Raw genomic sequence first — 26,521 nt, 5'->3', positions numbered from 1 at the left:
CTGTAGACCACCAGGCTGGCCTCCATCTCAGAGATCCTGCCTGAACCTGAGTGCTGGGATTAAAGGCATGCACCACCACACCTGGCTACCTTTAAAAAACAAAACAAAACAAAACAAACAAACCAGGACTAAATGCAGGACAAGAGAGAAGCACTGCACCTGAGCTGCCATCCGGGCTTACACTTCCTCAGTATTTCTGGTACAACTTCTCACTAAACTGGGGAGGCTGGTTTCCAAACCACCCTGAAGACTAAAGGTGTCATCTGGCAATTATCCTGACTTGGACCCCCAAGTTGGTAGGACAACAGGAATGGGCCACAGTGCCTGGATCAAAAGTATCCATCTATTGACTGACCAACCTTCCTATCTGAGGCAGGGTCTTCGCTTAGCTTGAGTAGGCCTGAAACCTAAAATACAGATGAGGTTGGAATTGAACCAACAAATGCTGTGATTACAATGTGTTGTCGGACTAAAATCGTTTCTTTCCCTTTTCCTAAATGATGTTTCTTTAATGTTGTGTTCATTTCTTTCATTGAGTTTTATGTGAGTGTGTCCATTGACTTGAGAGTAGAGGACAACTCTTGTGAGTCAATTCTAACCTTCCACTGTGTGGGCTCAGGAGATCAAACTTAGGCTGTTAGACTTGGCAGCTAGTGTCATTTCTAAGGTTTCTGTGGTTTTCGTTTGCCATTGTGTGTGTGGGGGGGAGGGTGCTTGGGGTTGGGAGTGGGGGCAGAGTCTCCTGTAACAAATGTTAGCTTCAAACATATATGGGGGTGGTCTTCAAATGTGAATGTAAACCCCTGCCTTCTCCATGTGCTGGGCTCCTGGTGCAGGCCACCATGTCTAGCTTAAAAAGCAGTCCTTAAATGTGTGCCATTTCCCTACATTTTGAGGTTTGAGACTTAGGCCAATTCCTCTTCCAGGAGGACGGCTTCCATAAAGATATACTTCACAGCCATTGTTTTTGATGAAGTTACTGCAGATGGCATGTCTTCCTCCCCATTGTGTCTGGTCATTTGTAATTCATTCTTTAGCTATAAGTAACAGACAAATTTCAGAACCAGAAGGTGAGTCCCTGAGATGCAATCCAGAATCTTCTACATTGCTGGAACTGGAAAGCAATAGATTATTTCCTCCCCACAGTTAGTCCACTAGGTAAAGCAGAGGAAGCTTAAAGGCTCAGAGGACAATGGGAGTGTGTGTGTGTGTGTGTGTGTGTGTGTGTGTGTGTGTGTGTGTGTGAATGTGTGTGGTCATATGAGCGCACATATACACATATGCACATGATCAGTACTGTTCCTATTTCAGGCTTTCATTTATTAAACATTTAATGTAGTCAGCTATGTCGACCGCTGAACTTCAAAGTCATGAATGCTGCTATTAGGGCAGAATGATTGCTCAAGGAGGATCCGCTCTGGAATGGGAGCACCTGGTACTGAATCTCATCTTGGAAAAAGAAAAAGGATGAGGAGCCTCCATGTTCTGCAGAGGACACAAATGAGATCTGCTCAACACACATGTTAAATAATCCTTAACTGACAAGAGCAGTGCCCAGAACACATGGAGGGTGTGGGGAAGGTGGTTGATATGAAACCAATTCCAAGATGTGCACACTTAACTATTAAAAAAAAAAAAAAAACAAAAAACCTTTCCCTGGGTATGAGGTAATATCTGAATATGGAGAACGTTTACTTAAACCGTTTAGAAATGGCAAGGGCCTCTGACAAGGAGAACATGAAAATGTGAATTTAGAGGGAAAGAAAAGGATAAATAAAGGCCTGGGCAAAGAGGTGAAGTTATTGATCCCAGCACGAGCAGCTGGACCTCTGCGGGTTCAAAGCCTGCTTGGCTAACAGTGAATGTTTTGGCAAACCAGGCTACATAATAAAAGTCTGTCTTGGATAAAACTGGTGGCTGGATCTGTGTGTGTGTGTGTGTGTGTGTGTGTGTGTGTGTGTGTGCGTGTGTGTGTGTGTGTGTGTGTAAATATGAAACCCAGACCAGATACTAGCATGCTAAGAGGGCAGAAAAACACACCAGCAAGCAGCTCCAATCAAACCTAGATTCTGTACTTCTTAGGTGGGGCCCTTCCTACTTCCAGAGAAGGATCTGGCAAGTTTATTATTTCAAGTTTACTAGCTTGAACTATTCCATGTTTTCAGTGAGTCAGTAGCCAGGGATGTGTGAACATCCCTATCTTGGCCCCTCTCTGTGACACCCAAAAGGAAGCTACAGTCAAAAATTTCTGAAAGACAGGCCATCCATCAGCACCACAGGAGGCAGAGCATTCTCTGTCCATCTGTTACATGCAAAGCTGAGCAGCTAAGCCTGTTCTGAACATCACACTTGGAAGAGAAATGAGCAAACAGGAATGTGTTTGGAGGTGACAGACCAGGGTGGGGGGAGGACTGGAGTTTAGGAAAGTGTAAGGCACTTACAGGGACCACGGGTGCTGGGCCTGGGAGGGGGAGGAAGGAACATGGCCGCTGTCTGAAGACCAAGAAAAGAACACGGGAAACGCAGAGGTAAGTGGTCTGTGAGCCCACAGGATGGAAAGAACAATAGAATAGAGGTAACGTCAGGATCTTTCAGGAAAGCCACGCTCAGTCTCAGGGAGAGGGACAGCATTTGATTGCTTAAGCCATGCATTCATGACTTATTGCCACTCATTTGAGCATCCAGAAAAAGAGACTCAATAGGAAAATGCTGTCAGGGAGAAGGGAGTATAGAACATTCCATTAACCCAACTGAGAAAAGTAACAGAGACATTCTGCCAGCCCTAATGGCCACCAAGACGTAAGCCCACATTTCCCAGATTCACTTGCAGCAGTCTATGTACCTGTATGTAACCAAATTTTGAACAGCAACACAAGAATGGGAGGAGTATTAAAGGCTCCAGCTGGCTGGAGCGAACATAGAGGTGGGAACAGCGGCTGTACTGAAGACCTGGAGGTGACAGCCTAAGAAGGTCCTCTAGATTCCTGAAGCAACTCTCGATGGCTCGCTTAGAACAACCTACACCTACAAATGAAAGTTATCAAGCTGAGAATGAATGAATGAGTGGATGAATGAATGAGTGAGTGAGTGAATGAATGAATGAATGAATGGGTATCACACTGAAAAAGACACCTGGTTTTCTTACAGCAGACTGGATCCCAACACTCATGCACAAAGAGATTTTTATCTTGTGAATGAAAGCATCAATATTAACCAATATACAATCTGGGGCAAATAGGAGAATATATTCCAGTTTGCACGTGATTTAACTATCCATCTACAGCTGAGGCATTCAGACATTCATTAAAGTCTGTAGTGTCACTGGCTCTAATCCATCTACTCCACACACGTCAGTACAGAGAGGTGATGGAGACCATTCACAAAGCTGATAGCTTTCTCACTCTTGCTAGGTTGTAATTTACATACAAATCCTTCCAACCACTGAGAAGCCAAGCATCCGGGAGAACACGCTAAATGTTCTCACAAAACAAACCCATAAAGTATTCAGACACAAAAACACAGGTGCAGAAATGAGAGAGTAGGCCTGGATGACCCACAGGGGGCTCCCTTGCAGGGAGCACATTAGCTTTCCCTGGCCTTGATGGCATAGAAACCTACTGGAGTGAGTTTCTTCAGGGGAGACTATTTTCAAACTTGATGATTTACTGATTATATGTTTGATATGCATGTCAAAGAAAGGAAAGGACTGGTATCATTGAGGAGAGAAGAGAAGAGAAGCAGTCAATTACATGATCATGTCATTTTCTATGGTGAGATATAGAATCTACAATATTATCTAGAATAGATAAAGAAAAAATAGGATTGATAGAGCAGACTCTGGCTGGGGGTGGAGCTCAGTGGTAGAGCACTTATCTAGACAGCACGAGGCTTTGGATTACAGGGAGGGTGGAGAGAAGGAGGTAGGCATGGAGGGGGGAGGGGTACCATAGGGAACTGTTATTAATGTCAATGGAATCAAGCTGTTAATTTCAGAGGATCTTTTCTTTTCCCAACATTTGTTGCTCCCAAGGAGAGTGTATGGAATGGTATAGTAACAATCAACTAATGGAAACTATAACTAGCTTCAAAGTTTTCTGCTGTGACTTATGTGCACCAGAGACTGTTTGGACTCATCTTATCCTCTGACCTGTGAATTGTAAGAGTGGCCATTTTAGAGAAAGAACTGAGATTGACAGACAGATTGATTCTCTCATTTACTTACCTTGCGTTATTCTTATATTTGGAGACAGGTTCTCATGAAGGTGAGACTGTCCTCAAACTCTACGTGAAGCAGATTATGACCTTGAACTGCTGACCTTTAGCTTCCTCCTTGAAGGTGCTGGGATTCATCCAAGCAGCACCAAACCTATCAATTCTAACATCCTTAATGAGTGTCTGTTTAGCTGAGAACTAGAACAATTACTAAAGATAAGGTCTCTGTCTTCAAAGACCTACATTCTAACTAGAGAAGGTATCCTAGCAACATTATAACTAGTCACCAAGTTTACAGGACTTTGTTAGTATTGGTTTTTTTTTAACCTGACATTGAAGAAAGTCTGCAGACCTTCCATGTAGACCCAGGCACCACCATTGCGGTCTGTCTGACACCTCTCCTGGTTTACATATTTATAATGCTTCTAGGACCCCAATTATAGCATCACAGCAGAGGCTGCATTCAAAAACTTTTCCTTGTCTGACCACAAATTTTCAGCCATATGGGTTTCTTAATTGGTTGTCCCTCTCCAGACGGCTATTAGAGCCATTCTGGACTTCACCATCATTAGCAAAAAGTAAAATTCTAAGTGCAGTGGGTGGTTTCTTCTCTCCTTCCTCTTGGTCAAGAATAGTCTGAGGGACTACCTGATGTCAGAGACCTACAGAGACCGAAGGAAGAGTGGCCAACTATGCCCAAAAGGTCTGAAACAAAATACCAAGGCAAAACCAAAGACCAGGGGCTGCACATAGCAGCTACACATTTAATCCCAGTACTGTGAATGAAGAAGGGAAAGAAGGATTCCTGGGGGTTGTCTGCAAGTCAGGCTACCGCAGTTGGCAAGCCATGGAAGTCAAGAACCCTGTGTCAAAAAATAAGGTAGTGAGAGATGGCAAAGACAACTGGAGTTAAGTACTGGCCTCTTCTGAGCATATGTGCACATCATGTACTCGCATCTGTTTATATCCAAATGCAATTTAAAGCCACCTCCACTCCATCAGTGATACAGTAATAGTAGATAAGCAAAACAGTTGGTGTCTTCATTTCTTGATAAAGCGTAAGGGAGGGTTCCTATACTTTCTTCTTATTTACTGTGGGTGTGCTGTGGGAAAAAAACCACGATCAAAAATACCTTAGGGAGGAAAGGGTTTACTTCATTTTACAGCACAGAGTCCTTCATTCATAGAGGTCGGGGCAGGATCTTGGAGGCAGGAGCTGATGCAGAGGCCATGCAAGCGTGATGCTCACTGGCTTGCTCCTCATGGCTTGCTTTACCTGTTCTCTTTTAGTATTCAGGACCACCAGCTATGTAGGGGTGGGACACCCCATGTCAGTTATCAACCATCAGTCAGGAAAATATAGGCTTTTCTGTAGATGAATCTGATAGGGGTGTTTTCTCAATTGAAGTCCCCTCTTCTAAAATGACACCAGCTTGTGTCGACTGACATAAATCTAACTGGCACACTGTCCATGTTGGCCAAGCATTATGAGCATACATGTGTCCATCCCCTGGTAAGTAAGAACACTGCATACACATTATAACACTGGTTTCCTGGCTAGCTATGATGAACATAACTCACACAGTAAGAACTCAGCAACAGGCAGCACTAGATGCTTATATATTGGAATTTTTAAAGGCTAAAGCAAAAGGTACTTGGTCAGCTCATGCAGGGAAGCTTATAATATATTTAAGTATTCATATTCTCCTACATCTCCCTCTTAGCTAAGATGCCTGAGGCTGCCAGAAATAATCACACTATTTGTGATCCTATGTTTATGCAACAGAAATGAAATGGAATTTTATGGTCTGCTGTGTGCAACACCCATGCCCACAGAGTGATAACTGCAGGCAGTGCTAGAGAACAAGAGTCTGTGCAATGCCTTATCCAGAGATGCAGCTTCCATTCTGGCCAGCACAGAACAAAACAGCAAGTCAGTTCCATATTAGGGGCCTCACCTTCAACAGCTTTAAGAATACCAACTGAAATCATCTCCCATTATTTAAAAAAAGAAAGAAAGAAAGAAAGAAAGAAAGAAAGAAAGAAAGAAAGAAAGAAAGAAAGAAAGAAAGAAAGAAAGAAAGAAAATATTTTAGTAAGAGGGAACAGGGTCACCAAGTTCCTAGGTTTTAAACAGAAAAGAAAATCAATTAAAGTAATAATATAAGAGGCTGGAAAGATGGCTCAGCAGTTAAGAACTCCAAATGCATTTCCAAAGGTGCCACGTTCAATTCCAAGCACCTCACAGCTCACAACCATGGGAAACTCCAGATCTGACACCCTTCTCTACATCTATTGGCACTCAGCACCTGCACAGGATGGACAAGCAGAGGTGAGCCACCCATACTCACACGGGGAAAATGAAAATACAAACGGCAGACAACTGGCATATGTGAGGATACATTAAGTATTGTGGAGTTTTAAGAAAGAAACACAGAAGAACAACGATAGAGGAGCTGAGAAAAATCTTTATTCACAGGGTCTTACATTGGAACAAAGGTGAGCGCCGTTGTAGTGCCTACTCCGCACCTCCCATGGATCATCACAGAATAAGGAAAAGGTGCGGGAGTCAGGGAGACGCTTGTTGAGAAGAGTGCTTGCTCTGCAAACATGAGGACCCTGGCATCATATAAAAAGCCAAGATGGCTGCAGTACGTCTGTAACTCCAGCATTGCAGAGCAGAGGCTATCAGATCCTGAGAACTCTCTGACTGCAAAATAGCTTCAGAAGCAGTGAGAGACTCTGGCTCAAAGAAACTGTAGAGGAAGCCAGTCTCTGTGTGTGAATGAACGTGTGTACTCACATGGCTACACACACACACACACACACACACACACAAAACCAAACAAAACAACCCAGGAAACTATGATCACCATTCCAATGATCCCAGACCAATGGTGATGTGGCATGGATCCTCTCCATAAGCCACCAAGAAGTAAACAGCTTTGACTCTGGTCAGTCTCAGTCTCATTGTATTCACAGGTTGCTTACTGCACTCTGTGGTTGAGCACCAGGCAGCCTGGGCTTTCCCTGGGGTCTGGGGAATTTTGCTCATTTCTGGAAGAGGCAGGAAGGAAGCATGGCCTGTTTCCTTCCATTTAGCAAGCAGCAGTTCTAAAGAAACCGTAGGCACGGTACCACTCCAATGTCTAAAATGAAACAAACTCATTTAACTGTGCTGAAATAGTTTTAATTAATATCAGAGTTTGTTCTGTAAAAATTGAAGTCTATAGCTTTCCAATGCTAGAATTATAATGACTTGAGTAATTTAGGATGAAAAGGTATTCTTTCACTCATTCAACTGATAGTCACTGGACACTGTTCAAGGTAAAGGGAGCCAAGAACAGGAGGGCAAAGCAATGCAAAGTGTCTCTTGTAGAACATTCAGATTCCAAAAGAGGGCTTGCAAATCAACTCCCATTCCCTGCTGTGCGTGCGTGCCTGCGTGCCTGTCTCAAACACACGTGTGGAAATCAGAGGTCAGCTTTAGGAATTGATCCCCAGGCACAGTTCACATTGTTTACTTCAAACAAGGTCTTTCACACTAACCAAGTAGGCTAGACTGGCTGGCCAATCAGCCTCAGGGAGCCACGTATACTCACCATAAGGCTGGGTTTACTCTTATCCCTTGGCACTCCTAGGAACTGTTTTTGTTTTATTTTGTTCTTTTAAGATCTAGTTGGTTGGTTTAGAATCTGCCACTTAAAGCAGGCAGGCACTGAACTCTGCCTCTCCAGTACTGGGATTAAAGGCATGTCTGGACACGCATGGCATTTTTATAGAATCCTGGATATCAAACTAAGGTCCTTAGACTTGAACAGCAAGTATTTGAACAACTGACCTATTGCCTGGTGGTGGTAGTGGTGGTGGTGGTGATGGTGACCCACATTAAAAATGACCAATAAAAACCCAACTAATGAACAACAATAAAACAGTCTAAAATAAGGCTAAAGTTAGTAAGTATAGCCTGGAGGCAAGGATTGAACTCTTTGGGAGAAATCCTCCGCATGAAAAGGAGCCCAGTAGATCAAGCACTTTCCAGAGCCTACCAGACTCAAGATGCTGAGGTAAAAGGAAGACAGGAACATGCAGAAAAGGGTGGGGGATGACTAATCTGGGGAGGCCAGCAAGGGCCAAGTCACAATATGGTCCACAGGGTGAGAAAGAATGAAGCCCTGGAGGGAACAGAGTAATTCAGGCCAGCCATGGCTGCTTCTGGATGCTGTCTCCGGGAAGTTGGACAACACCATCGCTGGTATCATGCACAGAATCCCCCTGGAAGATGGACCCACTAGTCTGTGGCTCTCTCACAAAGAACCACGGGCTGCTAGACGCGTTCAGCTTTGAAGTCTTGAGGTTTACACACAAAACCCCTTCCTGTCTGTTCTTGCTTCTAATGTGCCTCTGTCTGTCTGGCTGGCGAGGACAATGGTCACTCATAGCAGTTCAAAAATAAGACCGAGGTGTGAGCCTTCAGACACCCCAAACAAGCTCGTCAGGCCACTCCTCACAGCAGTCCTAAGAAAGGGACCCCCAACTCCCACTCTGTCTCCAGAGAAACTACAGATACTCTTCTGACATAACTTGCCAGGAATGGCTTTTCTTGGGTCACAAAAAAATACACAAAGTGATTTGTGCAAATACAAAGGCTCCGTTTTCAAATCTGAAAATCATGCACATTTGATACAGGCAAGATGGTTGTCACTGTCAGCTCTGTATGTAGAGTGTATTTATAGATGTCGTGTAGGTAGCTCCATCTCTACCACCCTCTATAAATACTTACACTTGCGATTGTCAACCAGATCGTGGAGAACTTAAAAGCAATTTGTAGGAGTTTTAAAAAAAGATAATGTGCTCATTGTTATTGTATTATTAATTATGTCAATATTCAAGAATACAGGTCAAGAGAGGATAATCCTTAGAACTTTAATTAAAATTTAGTATTTCATTACTGAGAGTTCAGCGCTTTTTATTTAGTCTCAACAAGTATCTGGTACTGTATTCATATATGCTATACAAGAGATGGAGAAAATGAAAATTAAGAATTTCAAACCACACACAGCTTTCCCAGGTCTCACTATGAAGAGGCCAGCGTTGTCTCCCACTCTCTGCCACTCAGCCTCCGGGGCTGGCTCTGGTGGCTCGTCTCCAGCAATGCCCTAGGGAACAGGTACTCTGTTCTTCAATGTCAATTCCCAAGGAGAACAAGTTGGGGAATTTACTCTATCATCTTTTGGGCAATGACCAACTATGGGAAGCTAACATTCAAAGGACAATTGGGCTCAATCAATGGCCATCTCTCCAAAGAAGCAGACAAACAGATGCATATGGCCACAAAACGAGCAATTCATTGTGCAGTTAAATGTCAAGTTTCAGTGTTGGAAAGGAACCCTAGGGTTTAATACAGGGGCATATGAAATAAAAATAATAATAATAAATCAGTTGATAATAAGAGAAGAAAACTGAGTGAAAAGCAATTTTCTTCCTCCTTTTTTTTTTTAATTTAACTTAATTCTTCCGTGAACAAGAATTTTCTAATGTGAAATAATAATACAGGAAGGCTGCCGAGTGCAGACAAAACCCCCTATTGCTCTGCGAGGTACTTAGGGACTTCAAAAAGTAAGGTGCCAGCAACCGCTTCTTCCTCGGGACACTGCCACGTTTCTCCAGGGTGTGAAGGAAAGAACACTGGCAATTAGTTGAGAACTCACCAACCAACTGCTTTACAGTGAGAAAGAAAAGTGTTCATTCTACCTCGATACTTCTGGGATCCTGGTATCTTTTTATGGATACAGGAAAGGCCAGGAAAGAGAAAAGGCATCTCTAAATCCCTTATTTGTAGTATTTTTTGAAACTAATGGAAGTAAAAGTGAGACAAAAACATTAACCTACCAGTGTCTCCATCATTTTAAAGTTGTATGATTACAGGGTACCAAGGCATCCCATAATTCATACACTCAAACTTCAGCAACTTGTTCGAGAAAATGTTGACCCCACCCCCATGACAGATGAATAAGTCCTGTGCTCATGAAATCTGACAATTGCTATGATTTTTCTTTCAGTAAATTCATGTAATTTGATCTTCCAAGTAGAGGATAAAAAAGTGCCAAAATAACAAGTTTGATTTTGAAAATGTGATGGGGTTTTTTTCATTTCCCAGTCACTTGAGACAGAAAATTGCTCACACTAAACGCCAGGAGGTTAGCAGGCACTGAACCAGACCAGCAGGCTGGGAGCTCCTGTGGAGAAGTTGGGCACTGCCTTGTTCTAGAAACACGTTTAGGAAGGGATATTTTTTCATGCCCCAAGTTTGTTCTACTTAGTTCTAGCTTCTAAGAAAGGGAAATGATGAGACAGTTTGAGGTCCATGAGCAGTGAACACCAGCAATCAAAGGGGACAAGGCTTTAGATTCCACTGATGCTGCACCTCACTCCTCACGACAGGAAGGCAGCCCATGCCTAGTCTGTCACCTGTCATCTTCTCACAGCTGCACAGACTATTCTCACACAGGAGGGTGGCTATAAGAACAGACCTGTGCCACAGAGCACTTCCAGATCCCTGTGCTGCTCCCATACCTCACCCCACACCTTCCCATGAGTGAAAGGTTCTCCCCTCCTGAGGAGAAACAGACATGGTTTCGCTGGGGAGTTTCATCTGCAGTTTTAAACAACTGCTCTGCCTAGGAAAAGATAAGCCAATTTGCAAACCAGAGGAACAACACAACTGGCTCCAAATTCCTAACTCAGAGAACCCTCAGTGAGCTTGTAAACTTTCTACACAAACCACACAACTCAGCCCCAGGGTTATACTGTCCTGGTCACACTTTTTAAAAAGGCATCGGTTTGCAGACTCAGATGGTTAACAGCAGACCACAGCAAGTTCCCAAGTGAAGCCATGCACTTCTCAGATCCCCACCACATGAATGGGAAAGAGGGCTTCTGGCTGCCACGCACAGCCAAGTTCATCCTGTTTCCACAGCCCAGGATATAACCAGCCTCAAAGCAGCCAAGTGGGAGACCTGCCAGAAGGCAAGGAAACTCTTTAGTAGAACTCACCCCACATTTTGCTCCCAATGACACACCACTTAATGACATTCGAAGGGACAGCAGAGAGCTTAGCCTTCAAATGTCTCACAAAGGCCCCGCGGGGAGAGGTGTCATACTGGCCCTGAAGATAAACTGTGGGAGCAAACACATTTCCACTTAGCCAGCACGCACTTCCAGGGAAGCCCTAGGTTTTTTTGAGCAGAATCAATGGCTGAGAAAACAAAAATTCTCCATGCTTTGGAAGCTGATGCAACAAAGATGGAATGAACAGAAGAGAAAAGAGAAGCAGAACTCTGAAATGGAAGTTGCCTAATAGTGGAGTCACCTTTAGACAAAAGTAGAATCTAGACACTTGACAGTGCTATGCACTCATGCAGTTGCACGGCAGGAGTGACACCCTCAAAATAAAATCCAGAAATGCTCCACCAGCCCTGTGGACAGTGATACGCATAGCAAACTGTGTGCAGACGTGTGTTCCTCTTCATTTTGCTGTGTTTTCTTCCTGTCTTCCCACCTTCCTTTTCTCCTTACTTACCGCCTCCCTCTCTTGTTGACATGTTTGTTTCTTTCTTTGTTTGACCTACTATGCCTTAAAATTTCCAACTACCTAACTCCTTAAATACTGCTGGGGAATGAAGATTGAAAAGTTCCCTTTAAATACATGGGGTCCATTCCATACCAACTGTGCTGAGTTTTTCATTAATTGTAAATACAAACCAGAATTTAAAAGGAACGTGGCTGAGATGAGGTAGGCTCTGAGCCACACCACTGACTCTTTTTGTGATCCAGCTTTACAGATCTTCATAAAATAGACCTCCTGTAACACTCTGGACTGCTGGAACTTTTAACTTGTCTTTGAGTTACACCGGATGTAACTCCCCAGGTCGGGTTGGGGTCTAAGGTTCTGATGACTAACAAGCTGTCAGGCAATGCTGACAGGCAGAGGATCGCACACATCATGAAAGCAGGAAAAAAACCCTACCTCTCACAAATGGTCCCAGCCATCCCTTTTCTTATTGCAGGGAAAACAAACAAACAAAAACACAACCTGAGCTACTCAGCAACATGGTCAACCACAGTATGTGCTGGGTGGGAGACTCCCCAGCAGCGTCTGAATCCACTCTGTAACTTTCCAGCTTGGGAAGGGGACAGTGGTTCTGGGTTGGCCAGGTCTTCATGTCATGAAAATATTGTATTCCCACCCTCCTTTTTACATGCTTTGGACATGGACATGTGAGGTGGGGCCTTAATGAGGCTCAGGTAGCGATCTTGGAACTACAAAGATGAAAACCATAAGCCAGGTGTGGTGGTGGATGACTTTAACCCAGCACTGGGTTGGTAGAGGCAGGCAGATCTCTGAGTGTGAAGGCAGTCTGGCCCACAGAGTGTGTTTGAGGATATCCAGGGCTACACAAACCTGGAAGGAAGGAAGGAAGGAAGGAAGGAAGGAAGGAAGGAAGGAAGGAAGGAAGGAAGGAAGGAAGAGAAAGAGAGACACAGAAAGACCACAGAGCTAATGTAGAAAGAGAGTCAAATGAAAGGTCAGAAAACTAAGCTAAATCTACAGACTGCCGTGAAATCTAGGCTGCCAATTGTTCTTGCAAATAGGGTAGGATTTACTGGAGAAGAGCTATGTCTATTTAAGGATGCCATCTTAGAGAGCTGCTCTAACAAACACTACATCCGGTAGCTGAAGCAACAGACACTACATCCTCACAGCTTTCGATGTGGCTAAGTTTGAGATTACAGCATCAATGTGTTTGGAGAAGTTCTATAAAGGCCTTTCATCCTGGTTCACTGCTTTCTTTCAGGGTCCCATAAAGCAAAATGAAAATTCTGGGTGAGCTAGGGTGATGGTTACATTCTGTTCTTCCAGAGGGAAAGTACTCAGGTGGGCAGCTCAGCAACTGCCTGCAAATCAAGGTCCAGGGAATATAGGACGCTCTTCTGGTTTCCAGAGATGAGCGTGCATGTGCGTGCGCGCGCGCGCACACACACACACACACACACACACACACACACACACACACTACAAAGAAAAAAAAAGATCACCCCTCTAGGTCCAACTTATTTTTCTCCTGATGGCATTACTCCCGTGTAAAGGCTGACCCTCATAACTTCATTACCTCCCATGCCCTCACCTTTAAATATCAACCTATCATCTTGAGGGCTGGGCTTAAACATATGAGTTTCAGGATACCAATGTCATTTGGTCAGTGGCTGCCACTCTGAACTAGTGGCCTCAGCTGAGTAGCAGCCACACAGGAGATATCATGTTGTAATTAAGCACCTACAGGTTTGCCAGGGTGTTTCCAAGCTTCCAGTCCCTTCCTTAGATCTTCCATTGAAGGCATTTACAACGTGCTAAAAACGATGGTTCTTAATATAGCCTTCTTTTAATAAAAACAAGTTGCTTTTATCCTTCAAAAACTCCATTTCCTTCCTCCGAGGCCACTGGCAAGCAGAGAATGGAGTTTCCATATCCGGACTCACTACATCCAGAAGCAGTTGGCCCTGGGGACCTGGAAACGCAGGTCAACATCTCCATGACCACAAGACCCGTTTTGCCATAGTCAGGGTGGTCAATTCCCTGTCCAGCCAATTGGAGCTCCCTGCATGGCGACAGCAAACAATAGCAGGCAATCTTTGTGAGCACCAGAGGAAACATATATTCTGAATATAGGAAGAAAAAGACAAACCAGTACTAGACCCTGACAGAAAACACCTCAAGTTCCCATAGCAGCAGCAGCGGCAGCAGCGGTGGTGGTGGTGGTGGTGGTGGTGGTGGTGGTGGTGGTGGTGGTGGTGGTGGTGGCGGCGGCGGCGGCAGCACAGCACCTGGCAAACATACCTACTAACACTTATAAAATTGCCTTGGAGAAAAATGGCGTAATGGAAGTGAATATTTACTAGTTGTTTTTAAAGAAGCACAGCACTGGGAGAAAACGAGGACGTTGATGAGAGAAGAATGTGGTGAGAGGGCTACTTTCCAGCCTCGGGACATCAACAGCATCAATTTTCCAATCTATAGACTAGGTACAGTTATAACCCACCCACCATGCCGGCTGTTTCCTGTTATTATAATACAGTACCTGAGACTGGGCAATTAAGACCTAAAGAGACAGGGTCTGCTGTGGCTCATGGGTGTGGCAGCTGGGAAGTTCATGATGGGTGTGCATGTCCAGTAGTGAGGGCCAGGTACAATTTTAACTCAGAGAAGAAAGCAGGGCAAGCGGGTGAGTGGGGAAAGAGCCCCAAAGAGGTCCCTACAACCTGCTCTTGCTGTGGCAAATCCAAAGACCATCCACAAAACCTTACTCTACAGCCCGGAACACTGAAAACTTACGTTGGAATGCGTGTTCAGTGGCTACAAGTCATAGCCAGTCTACAGCCTGAGTGTACACCATGATTGCTCACAGAACAGGAAGAAATCCCTTTTGTTCTCTCCGAAGTGGAGTACTGTTCCACTCCCAGCTTCCTGCTTTCCCTCTTTCCTTCTTTTCTCTTCCCCCTGCTTTTTCTCTTCAATCTTCCTCCCCTGAAGTATTGAGATCTCCCAGAAAGGACTTCACAGGTAATCAGCGAGCTGATCATTAACATCCTATTGTAGGTAGACTCTGGGTATTCCTCTGGCAGGGAACTTGATTAAGTACCTGCCAGCTTCAGTGGCATCCTTGGCTTCAGAGAGACCCTGGCAGTTTCACACAGACAGGGAAGCAATGCCCAGGAGCAGGTAACAGCAAGGATCTTTGCAGCCATTCTCAGAACCACTCCACTGCTATTACTTAGCAAATCGCTCAGGGCCTCTATCTATACACCCGCCAAACCTAGTTTTTGGATGTTTAGAGAAAACATATAAAAATAATTAAAAGATTCAAATTATGGCGATGATTGAGCTGATCTTTCAACATTTGTTAGACTAATAAATTTACATCAGTAGCTACCAAGCTCCAGGCAGAAGAAAAACAACAGTGTGTGAAGAGTTAAATTCTAACAAGGAATGAGAGAGAACCTACACACAGTGGCCATTGGATAGTTTTAGTTTTTAAGGAAAAATGAGAAGATGATGAAAGAAACATAGCTTTATAGAGGTGTGCTGAACAGCTGCTCTGGAGAGACAAATTTAGAATGCAGATTTGACCTGAGAAGGGAGGTAAAGAACAAGAATGGCTGGGGGGTGAGCTAGGGAGGGAGGGAGGGAGGGAGGGAGGGAGGGAAACAGACTCCAGATCAGAAGTACCACCAGCTCCAGCTCCTGTCCCAAAGCTTTCTCCTTTATGTGCACAGGAGCATATGCCTGCCTTCACTGTGTTTGACTCCCCGGGTGTCAGCCTTGCCACACATCACCACTCCAGACTGTGCCCCTGATAGATGCACAAAGCCTGAAGTCCAGCATGGTACATATATAAAATATGTGTTGAATGGCAGAGCCAACGTTTAAGATGTTTATGCAGAAATGGGATCTATTTTTGTTTTTGTAAAAAAAAAAAAAATAGATGTTCTCCAGGACTTTCTGTATGCTATACCTCTTCTGATAATGGAAACATCTGGCTGAGGAGAGATAGCATGCTGCTATGGCCAGTCAGTCAGTCAGGGGCATCATGATGACCTAGGAATATGTGGCTCAGATAGAAAAAGGTGAGGCCCATAGCTGTTCATCATGTTTGTAACTAAGCACAATACATACCCTAGCTTCCTTTCTGCCATGATATCTACACTAAATAAAACAGCAACAAACACAAATATGGATACTTTACACTGCACCTTAAATACCCAGAGACCTCAGAATCTCAAATAAAGGGGCACACACAGATACTAGGATATAACTTAATTAACCCCCAATACACAGACTCTGCATTCTGCGTTCTATGACAACATTATAGGAAAAACCCCGTTTTCTGAGCTGTAGACACAGAACCCAGTAAATACACCTCTCAGCTAGGGCCAGGCAGACAACCAGTGAGCTGTTTTCTGTTTCAGCTCCTGCAGTTCTCCCAAGACTGGCAGCGGTTCCTTTGCCGCCATGTTTGTATCGGGTAGCTCTGCCTGGAAATAAATCTGCACTACTCTCCTAATATTTCGAAGGAGGAAAAAAAAAGTCTCTTACACAGCACACAAAATAATTGCTTCAGTCCCCTGTCCTTAATTTGTTAACAAAGAAAAAAACCTCAAGAAGGCGTCAGGGAAGGAAGACAGAAAGGAGAGAAAATGAAATCAGGAAGAAACTGAAACAAAGTGTCACCCTAAAGGGCTATAGTGTAGCCTGGCTTCAGCACATCTACCCAGTATGGGTAAGATCCTTGTTTAGCCACAGCAACACAAACAATAAATAACAAACACACAATCTGGCACATATTACCACCTTAAGTTTGAAGTCTGAAGCACCGAGCTTTTACAGGGAAGGGTCACAGCTAAATAGGATAAGAAAGCAAGGCACTGCATCTCACCAAATCCAAGACTCTCTCTATAGATAGGAAATTCACCATCACTAAAGGTGCATGAAAAACATTTAATGATTCGCCAATGAACTGCAAACTAATACTTACAAAGGCACACATTTTGAGAAGGTTACAGCATGAAGTTAGGTTTATGTCAAACATACCTGAAAACCTAAGCCTAAAAACATACTTATCTTACATTCAGAACTACCCATTATGAAGCGCTTAGCAGGAGTCTGTCCTCACTTAGCCAGCAATACTGACCTATCTGGGAGGAGCCTACATGTCAAACAGAAAGAGTACCTCTGGATTCCACCCCTTGAGGTGCAGAGTTGAAGCCACTTTGAAAGTACATACAGTTGTTTGCTCTTGACATAGGATGTGGGGTGGTGCTGCAGGAATGAGTTAGCTATGGAAAACATCTACTTATCCACAGATCAGTTACACCTCCCCGGGCCAGGTCTTCATCTGGAGCAGACTCGAGCTTCACGCGCTGGGTAGTCCCTGGTTATGCATCATAACCAAGAGAATCAGCTTCTATCTGAGATTCTTCAGGGAAACAACAGAGTTTCTGAATACAGAGACAACAAGCACTGGTGATTGCCTTCAAGAAGAAAAGAAAAAACAAAAACCAAACCCCTAAGGACAGGCCTCATGTCTGTCAAGAAAAGATAAAAAGAGGCACCTAACATATTTTAGTCTGTTTCCAAAGTCATGCTGTGCAAAAGCACCATGGACCGGTAGATTAAAAGGTATGCATGTTCACAGAAACATGTGTAAGAGACACACAAAACGAGTAACATCCATCCCATGACTAGATGACATCAGGTTTCTCAAGGGACCAGAACTGCCCACTTGGAACCACTGCTGTTTACCTAACTTCTTCCTAGATGCAAGAGTTTTCCCTACTGTTGAACAGCAGCTGTGGGTAAGGCCTTTTTCCAGCACACACCCACCATCAAGCAGGAGACACAGCTTTGTGGGGAAAAGACACAGCTGTTGAGATCCAGGTACCCTGCCTGAAGCAAAGATAGGAGTACATTTCAGGGGACTACCTAGACAATGTCTGGATTTCTACTGTAGAACACGTGGAAACTAAACTCTGAACATTCTCTAAATATACTTAGACTTCTATCCCACCCTTCCATAGGGAAGTTACTCTCCTACATATACCTCAAGCACTGCCCTACTGAACTGTGATGGCCCCACCATTTATCTGTACCTGGAAGCCATCCTTAGGTCATCTGCAATAAAGCAGGGGAGGCGTGAATTTGAGATGGCTATTCTCATGAAAACACTGCAGCTGGACCACCATGCTTTCCAATACAACAGCAGTGGGCTGCAGCTCGCTCACTTCATACCTGAGCCATTACACCACCAATGTCCTGACCTTTGGGGTCACGCGTCATGAGTATTCACATCCAAAACCAGCTCACCAACTGCTATTGTATGGCAGGAGACTGCACAAGCTTCCTGGTCCATTCTTATAACTGCTGGAGAAGCCATTAACGGCATTTACAGAAGGATAAAAAGGTATTTACAGAACTGCACGTTCCTGGGAAATGAGGTAGCCTTTGTGATTCACTGTGTAAAATAAATCAATGAGGATCAGTTGGCCAGCAATATAAAATGTATCTTAAGCAAAAAGGAAGGAGAGGTAGAGAGAGCAGCCTAAATGACAGCTCCAGTCAATGGGTAGCAGAAGCATTCCCGTCCGCCCCTCTCTGAGCCCATTCATGCATTCCAATGCCAAGCCTGGGGAGTGTCTGCTGGGCAAGTGACTGGCCCTGTGCTCTTTAAGGTTACGGTTAAAACTATACGAAATGAAATGTGTGGATTTTACTGAACATAAATAGCTTTAACATATTATTTCCTATACATCAATACTGTCTGTGCAGGTGAATAAGGTGAATTTTCAATGAAGAATTAGAACAAGTCACTGAGGAAGGGCTAATGTTTGTAGTCATATAACTAGGAAAGAACTGCACCTAATGTTGGTAATTCTAGTACCTGGTAGCATTTTCAGAGAAGCAAAGGAGAATTAGAAACATATAGATGTACATATGCATATAAACAACATGTGTATTATCCATTGTACATTCCATTCAATAAATGCCATTTTCTCACTTCTGGGTAAAGTGTGACAAGTCTGATTGTACGTATGTCTTGAGTTTTGTATCAGTCATAGTTTATACCCCATAGTGATTTCTGAGTTCCTCTCCCACACATTTTTCTCCTTTCTCAGTGACCCCAGAACTTACATCCTGCTGGACTGGATAATCCAGAGCTTTCAGCTCGGCATGTTTCTTGGATGGTCTCTCTACTGACAGTACAAGAGCTCTATAAATCGATCTTACTGCCAAATTCCATAAACCCATTTCGAAGCTCCATGCTCTATTATTACTAACCTACTACCCCTTTAACCATGTCTGCTTGGATTCTTGACTTCCACATGAAAAGCGGCCTTCATGAAATGCCCCTTTGTAGTAGGACAAGTAACTATGACTTAAGAGCTATCTGTTTAACTCCAAGGAGCTTCCAGATACCTAGGTCTGTATCTGGAGAAAGGTGTATCACCAAACTTCATGCATGGCTCACACCGTGGAGGGTGTCATTTTAACAAGATGCAGAGAACCTGCAAGACAAGGAAGAGTTAGACAAGAAGCAACTGCCAGGCAATGTGGCATGTTCATCGCTTAAACACTCCATTTCATTCCAAGGTACCAAAACGATAATAGACTTTATTCTAATTGGATTGTCTGCAATGAGCCAATTTAAGTGCTAAATGCTGCGAATTATTCAGCTCGACATAGCAATGCACTGATGTGAGCCACTGCAGGGCAAGGGGGTTGTGGGAAGTGCGAGTTCCAAAGCATAATGAGGAGCCGAGAGCCTAACTTGGCAGACCTCCACCACACAGACTCATATTGTCTCAACAGCTGCAGGAGGCCCAGAAAGAACTGGCTGCCACCTTGACCCAAAATGCATCTGCCACCAACTAGCCCAGCTGATCCCAGAGCATCCCAGCCCTCCATCACCAGGACAAAGACAAGTCGAAAGCTTCCAAAAAGAAGCAGAGAATTCAAGCAAAACCTGTCACGAAAAGGGCACTGCTGAACATCTGCACAAGGCCTGTTGTCTCCTGACTTCTGCCTAGGAGACGGCTAGGCACGGTTTTCTAAGCAGCAGATAAGAGCTGAAGATCTGAGGCATGGGAAGACAGCCTGCCTTACAAGCACAGGTACCCAATCTTGGTTCCCAGATGCACATTAAAACACACTGTGTTTGGTGGCACATATAATCCCAAAGCCAAGGACCTACTGATCCAAGGGGTTGGGTGGCCGATCAGTCTACTCTACTTGGTGAGCTTGAGGACAACGAGACCGTGTCTCAAAGGAAGTGAACAGCCTTTCTGAAAATGACATTGGATGTTGTCTGTTGTCTCCATGCTAGCATAAATGTGTGTGTGTGTGTGTGTGTGTGTGTGTGTGTATCACATGCATTAAAAAACAAAAAAAAAAAACCTTCCTGTCCCTAATTAAATTCATGGCAGGTCATTAAAAAGGACATGAAGACAGAAAGGGAACTGAGAATAAGAGGTGCAGAGGGAGTGGATGGGGAACTGGGATGTACACATGATCAGACTGCATTATACACACTAGGAAACTGTCCACAAACCAATAAAAAATGTCATTTAAAAAACCATTTTAAAAACCCACCTGAGATCTAGTGTAGAAAGCGATACGCCACACACCAGTTAACTAACACCAAGGCCTTGTATTTAACATTCCTGTGGCTCACACAGTTCACTTTAAATATGGACATGCTATGAGTGCCTGCATCTCATGACTGGTAGGAGAATCGTGTTCATACAGTAGTTCTTCTCAGGCTCAGCTTTGATTTCAACACTTTACTCTTCTGTGTCAAGCACACCTCGAAAACATTACACGGACATTCAAAAAGGAAACGAGCATTAGCAAAAGTTAAGCGCTCTTTGGAGCAATAGAGTAAAGCCTCCCTCACTCCATCTGCCCTCTTCTGCCACCACGTGAATCCTCCCTTCATGCAGGGACACTGTGATCTATAGGCTGCCTATTCGTTCTTCAGTACACTCTAGGTTGGTACAGTGTGGCAGTGCTGATATCTAAGTAGTCCTTAGATTTCTCATCATGATGTCAGAGTCCAAGACCAAAGCAGCTTTACTATAATTATACCGATATATTAACTTAGTACTGGTTATGGATGTTAATGACAGATTTGGAAGCACAGAAGAACTCACAGTGGTCAGGGAGTTCCATACTGTCTCTTCAAGGTCAGACATTCTCTAGGTTGAAGGCTGACTACTATGGAAGGATTTACATAAGATTAGAAGTCAGAACACATTAGAAATTAAAAATAGATAATGTCACAGAGAAACTCTATTTCGAAAAACCAAAAAAAAAAAAAAAAAAAAAAGATAATGATCAGAATACAGAGTACGTGTAAGTAACATAAACGCTGGTCTTAAGTTTTCTTCACCCCCTACCCCCTAAAAAAAAAAAAGCTTTTAAAAGAAATAAAGCTGCCTCTGCCACCCAGACTCGGCACATGGGGGAGAGAGGTTTCCAAACAGACTCACTAGTGCCAAGTCCTATTGAAATTATCATTTTCAAAGTTTTCTGGTGGCTATGATGAACTGGTTACTGAGGTGACCTTTAGGAGCAGCGCCCCTTTTGTCTGACTCAGTATTTTCATCAGACACTATGACTTTACACACACAGCCAAATGAGTTGAGTCCTGTGAAAAATTCCATTTGCAAAAACCATCAAAGAAACACATATAGCCAACTTTTCACATTTTTAATGTTGCAAGTGAACATTAGAATAGCTTCCTCACGAAAGGTTAAACTAGCCTTCCTCAGAGGCTAACAATGCTGATTCAATTTGAGCTGAGGGATTAAATGGTCACAGTAGTTCAGTATGACTTAATAATCCTCTGCATGCTTTCCCCTCTGAAGAAGCAACAGTTGATTGGCCTTCTCAACTATTCTCTCATGTCCTAAGTCACATAGGCCCTAGCTCATTACATAGGAACCAGCTACAGTTAGGTATGGAAGTATAAACTGGAGCTTCAAATTGGATACAATATGGCCAAGAGTTATAGACACAATGCTAACTTAGTTTGTTTGTTTATGACAGGGTCTCACCATGTAGTTCTAGCTGGCCTGGGACTGGCTATGTAGCCCAAGCTAGCTCACTGAGGCCCAGCTGCCTTTGCCTCTCAAGTGTCAGAATTAAAGGTGTGAGTCACTGCACCTGGCCAAGAGCATCTAACTTTGAATCAATTGATATATGGTGCTTTCCAGGATCCAACAAAACCTCCTACTGTGGTCTCCATTTATGTGAATATCTGAAAAATACAACCCGCTTCTTAGACCTCACTTGATCCTCCAAAGGAAGCAAGTCCCTGTAAGACCTCACTCTACCAACCCTCCAAAGGCAGCTCCTGTAACAGCTCTGTAAATTTCACTGTGTTGTTCTCTAGAAACAGACTGGAGGAATAAGAAGACAAGGAACAAACAAGATGCGCTTCACAGCTCTAATTGCAGAACAACGCCTGCCTCCAATTCCAAGGCCTCCAAGCTAAAAACAGTAAAGACACATGAACACTTGCAGGCTAATCAGGACCTCAGCTCCCTCCTCCGCTACTACCGCACTCACGCTAACAGAGGACAAGGGAGATCTGCGTTCTAAGAGTCTCTGAAAAAATTCAGAACTGGGAAAGTGGGCGACTGATATTAGGAAGAGAGGATCCATAGATCTGGTTCTCTTAAAAAGATTTTCAAAACCCTGTCTACTTCAGAGTTCACATTGGAAAACCCAGCCAATGTGGGAAAGGATAAATACACAGCCATCAATTCCCAAGTGGCCCTTTGTGCCTGCACCCAGACCCCTACTGAGGGGTAGGCCATTTATCCAGTTCCCATAGCCTTCCTGTCCTCTAAGATAAACTTGGGCCTTCTCTCTATGATCCTGGTTTACTTCCTGGTCATAAACTAGGAAAGATCCACAGCTGAAGAAGTTGAGCAGACGTCTGACGCCAACAAAAGACAAAAACAAAAGTCATTTCAGAACATTCTTTTTCATAAAGACCACACTGACTAATTTATGAATAGTTTCAGATGCTTAAACCTGGAACATGAAAACACGGAGCTTGGGCATCTATCTGCTGCCCACACTGCTGTATTCATAGCAGGAGCGAGAAAGAGCCACTGATGACTACCAGATGGGAAGGAGCTATCAAATCCAGCTGAGTCCCACAAGCGTTTCTCTGAGAAAATGAGCAGGCAGCAGAAGTGTGAAGTCTCCCAGGGTGACGCGTTGGATATCAGTCTTGAAGAATGAAAGCCAGACAGAGAAGATCACTGAACTTCCTTATCTTACTCTGGCAACCAGCGTGGAGTCACAGTGCAGACCATCAATCAAGATAAATGACTCCTTTCCACCAGGGGGAAAGTGAGTCAAAGGAAGTGAAAGGGCTGGAGCCCAGAGCAAACTTTATTCTGACCTTGATCTGATTTTGATGAAGATGTCAATTAAAGGACCATGAGCCTGAAGTCGTATCCCACTTGAGCCATGAACTACTGAAGAGACATGGATAGAAACAAAAGCAATTCTATGACCAACGCTTTCCATTCAGATAAGAAATAAGCTAGAGTCTTTGTGAGCTCATTCTGAAACACTCAATTAGGCTGAAAGAGGGCACGTTTTTTTTTTCTTCTTTGCTAAAGGAGAAACAAAAGAGGCTCCTTCACAAACTTGTACTGAAATCTGTGCGTGGAACTGTTCTCAAAAACCATGCCTCTCCACTCAGAGTCTCCACTCACAGAGCTTTGTCAAACTAGACACTCACGTGGGCGAGAAGAAAGCTTCGTGAAGAACTCAAAGCAGGAAGCTCTCATTTTTTAGAGAGTGGCAACAGATGAGTAACTCACTTTAAGTTAACGAAGTCAAGCCAAGAGTGTGTATTGCAAAAGAATATGCTATAAACTGGGGCACATCACAGGCTTTCAAATAACCCTTAGAGAAAACCACAGAGGCAAAATAATAAAATGAAGGAAAAGAAATTCACACAGAAATCTAAGACCTGGAAAGCCACGAGTGACAGCTAAAATCACACCCATAGGATGGCTAAATGAAGCAGAGAAAGGCAGTCCTTGCTTGCCGAAGCAGTGAGCAAGGACACCCGTGGCTGAAGCTCTTCCACAGTGAAGTCCTTGCCATATATATATATATATATATATATATATATTCCCTTACATGGATAAGTTCCCATTAATTATATATATATATAAACAACTTCAAACCTAGACATCAAGCTTTGACTTGATTCACACCCAAGCAGTCTATTGCCTCCCAGCGAAGGAAAATACCCATATCAAACTCCTCTTGAAATGCTTCTAGGCTTTAAATACTTTAAATGCTTCAGAAGAAACCTCTAACTGCACAGAGAATAAAGAAATACCAGCCTCCCAAACCTAGCTCCCAATTGACAAGAATAAGGGGAATTCAATATCAAAACTATGCAGATTACTCAAGTCTATCAAACAAAAAAGCAAGAGATCAAAAAACAGCCATGAAAGTTTTGGAAGGAGATCGCCAGCCTTCTGCACACAGGAATCAATCATAATGACAAACTCTGATGGAACTTTTTTCTGTCTTCCTTTCCTTTTTCTTCTTCCATTTACATTAAAGGGTAATCAAGTAAGGCTTAAGTGAAGCTCTGCTTTTTGAGTTGGTGAGCAAATGCTAAATGATTCTGCATAAATAAATTTTACACTTAAAGGGGAGCCAAGAGCACATACTCCCATGCGAAGAGCTGAGTATTCGATGCAAAGCTCCTTAGACAACTGATGCCAGCCATCACTGTTTTGCTCACACTACTTAGGCATGGGAAAAGTTAAGGGCCACGTGGCACTTGTAAAGAAGCAGGGTATCCCGGGCTGACTCTTGACTGCCACACATTTCCCCAGAGAATCAAAGAATACTTTTAGAAGTGCCTTCTGTGAGTCTCCAAAAATACTACAAACAAGCCAAAACTGTGCACGGCCAGGCTACATTCTGACTCCCTGCTCCCTGTAGCACTCACAGAAAGATGATCTGGTTACCGGAGGAGGGCACCAGAGAGCACAGGGGCAATAGAGGAAATCAAGGGTAGAAGTCAGACTTCCTAGCAGCAAAAGAAACACAAGTAAGAGAACTTTAAAGTTGTACTTCAGGGCTATTAAGACACAAAGAAATTATAAAACCCAATTCTGGCGGAGCACAAGATAAACAGGCATACACTGCCAGCCATGAACTCAGCTTCAATCTTCCTAAATGATCCTGTAGCCTTTAATAAGAACTGTTCAATAGCAGTCATTTCAAAGAAATAACCAGGAGGGGGGTGGTCATTTAGACCAAAAAATATTACATTTCATTAAAAAATAATGAAATTGAAAACAACGTTTCAACATACGGAAATAATTAGAGAAACCATGACAAAGCACCGTAGTGCATAATAGCATTTTTGCTAAAGACGTGCATAACATATCCCATTAAAAATACACTCGTAGGCAATTCTAACACAAAGATACATATATTTAATAAACACATATATATTCAGCCCACAAGAAAATTGCAATGAAATGTATTTATATACTAACTGTAAAATGCAAAATGAAAAGCAGGCTCATTGGAATATGCTGGTCTAAATGTTACATGGGAACCCATCAGTGGATACCTCATAAACCCTTTTATCCCTTGGGATATCTGTTGCTCTGGATATTTAAGGTTAATCTATTGATAGCTTGACAAGATCTCCAAATACAATTGCTCTAGGCATACCACTGAGGGGTTGTCTAGATGTGGGTAGGCCAGCAAGGGATTTCCTTGATTAGGTTAATGGAGATGGGCTGCCTCATCCTGAGTTGACAGCGCTTTCTTCATAGACTGTACAAAGGAGAAAGACAGCAGAGAGTAAGACTGTTTTCTCCCGTATTGTGAATACACTATGACCAGCTGCTTCAAGCTCCTGCTGCCTTGACATCCCTGCTGTGATGGACTATATTCTCAAACTGTGAGTACCTGATCACAAGGAGAGGAGAAGTAACTGGTATGGAAGACGTTAGGAAGCAATAAAGAAAGGCACAGGACTCTAGCCTTCTGCAGTCTGTCAGAGACCTACCTCAACTCTCCACTCCCTTTTTATCTTTAAACACATAATATATTATGAGTTTACAGAAACGAAGTGTAGAAAAGAACATCAAAGGAGGTAATGAAGATCGCTATGGGGCACAGACAAACCAAAGCCAAAGATGCATGGGAAATGGAAGTAGCAGTGGGGGAGTGGGGTGGGAGGGTAGGGGCAGCCACACTCCAGAGAGCAGCTAAAACAGGAAGACCAAGGTCAAAGGTCATATCCTGGTGGAAGAACCTGAGATCCCCAATATGTTCAGACCTGCTTCCAAGTGCCACTGGACGCCAATGGCAGTTCAATTGAGACAACAATCCCACAGGGCTTGGGCAGTTTGTCCATGGCTGCCTCTCAAGAATGGAAGTAAGGAACAAGGCCAAGGACAAAGGCAAGACCCAGCCAAAAAGGTCAGGTGCAGGGTGATCTTACCGGGAACTTCATGCTGCCAAGTCCACACTGAGCACAGCTAGTCTTCACCCACAACCAATTTGGTTGAGAAAATGCAAGTACAAAGGGCGATATTTAAACTAGAAATAAGCGGCTATAGCAAAAAAATAATGCAGCTATAATACCGAGCCGCCTTCACTACCTGCCCATGATACATGTACTTG

General features: G+C 43.6%; 1 protein-coding gene across 2 annotated transcripts in view; it reads right to left on the bottom strand.

Annotated features, from left to right (window-relative positions):
• Ptprg (protein tyrosine phosphatase receptor type G) overlaps positions 1 to 26,521 on the bottom strand; it is a 677,472-nt gene that overhangs the window by 335,076 nt on the left and 315,875 nt on the right. The window lies entirely within an intron of this gene.

This window comes from Mus pahari, chromosome 8 (assembly GCF_900095145.1).
Source record: "Mus pahari chromosome 8, PAHARI_EIJ_v1.1, whole genome shotgun sequence".
In the NCBI taxonomy this organism is placed as follows: domain Eukaryota; kingdom Metazoa; phylum Chordata; class Mammalia; order Rodentia; family Muridae; genus Mus; species Mus pahari.
Note: the sequence above shows the minus strand (reverse complement) of the source record. Positions and strands in the feature narration are given on the sequence as shown.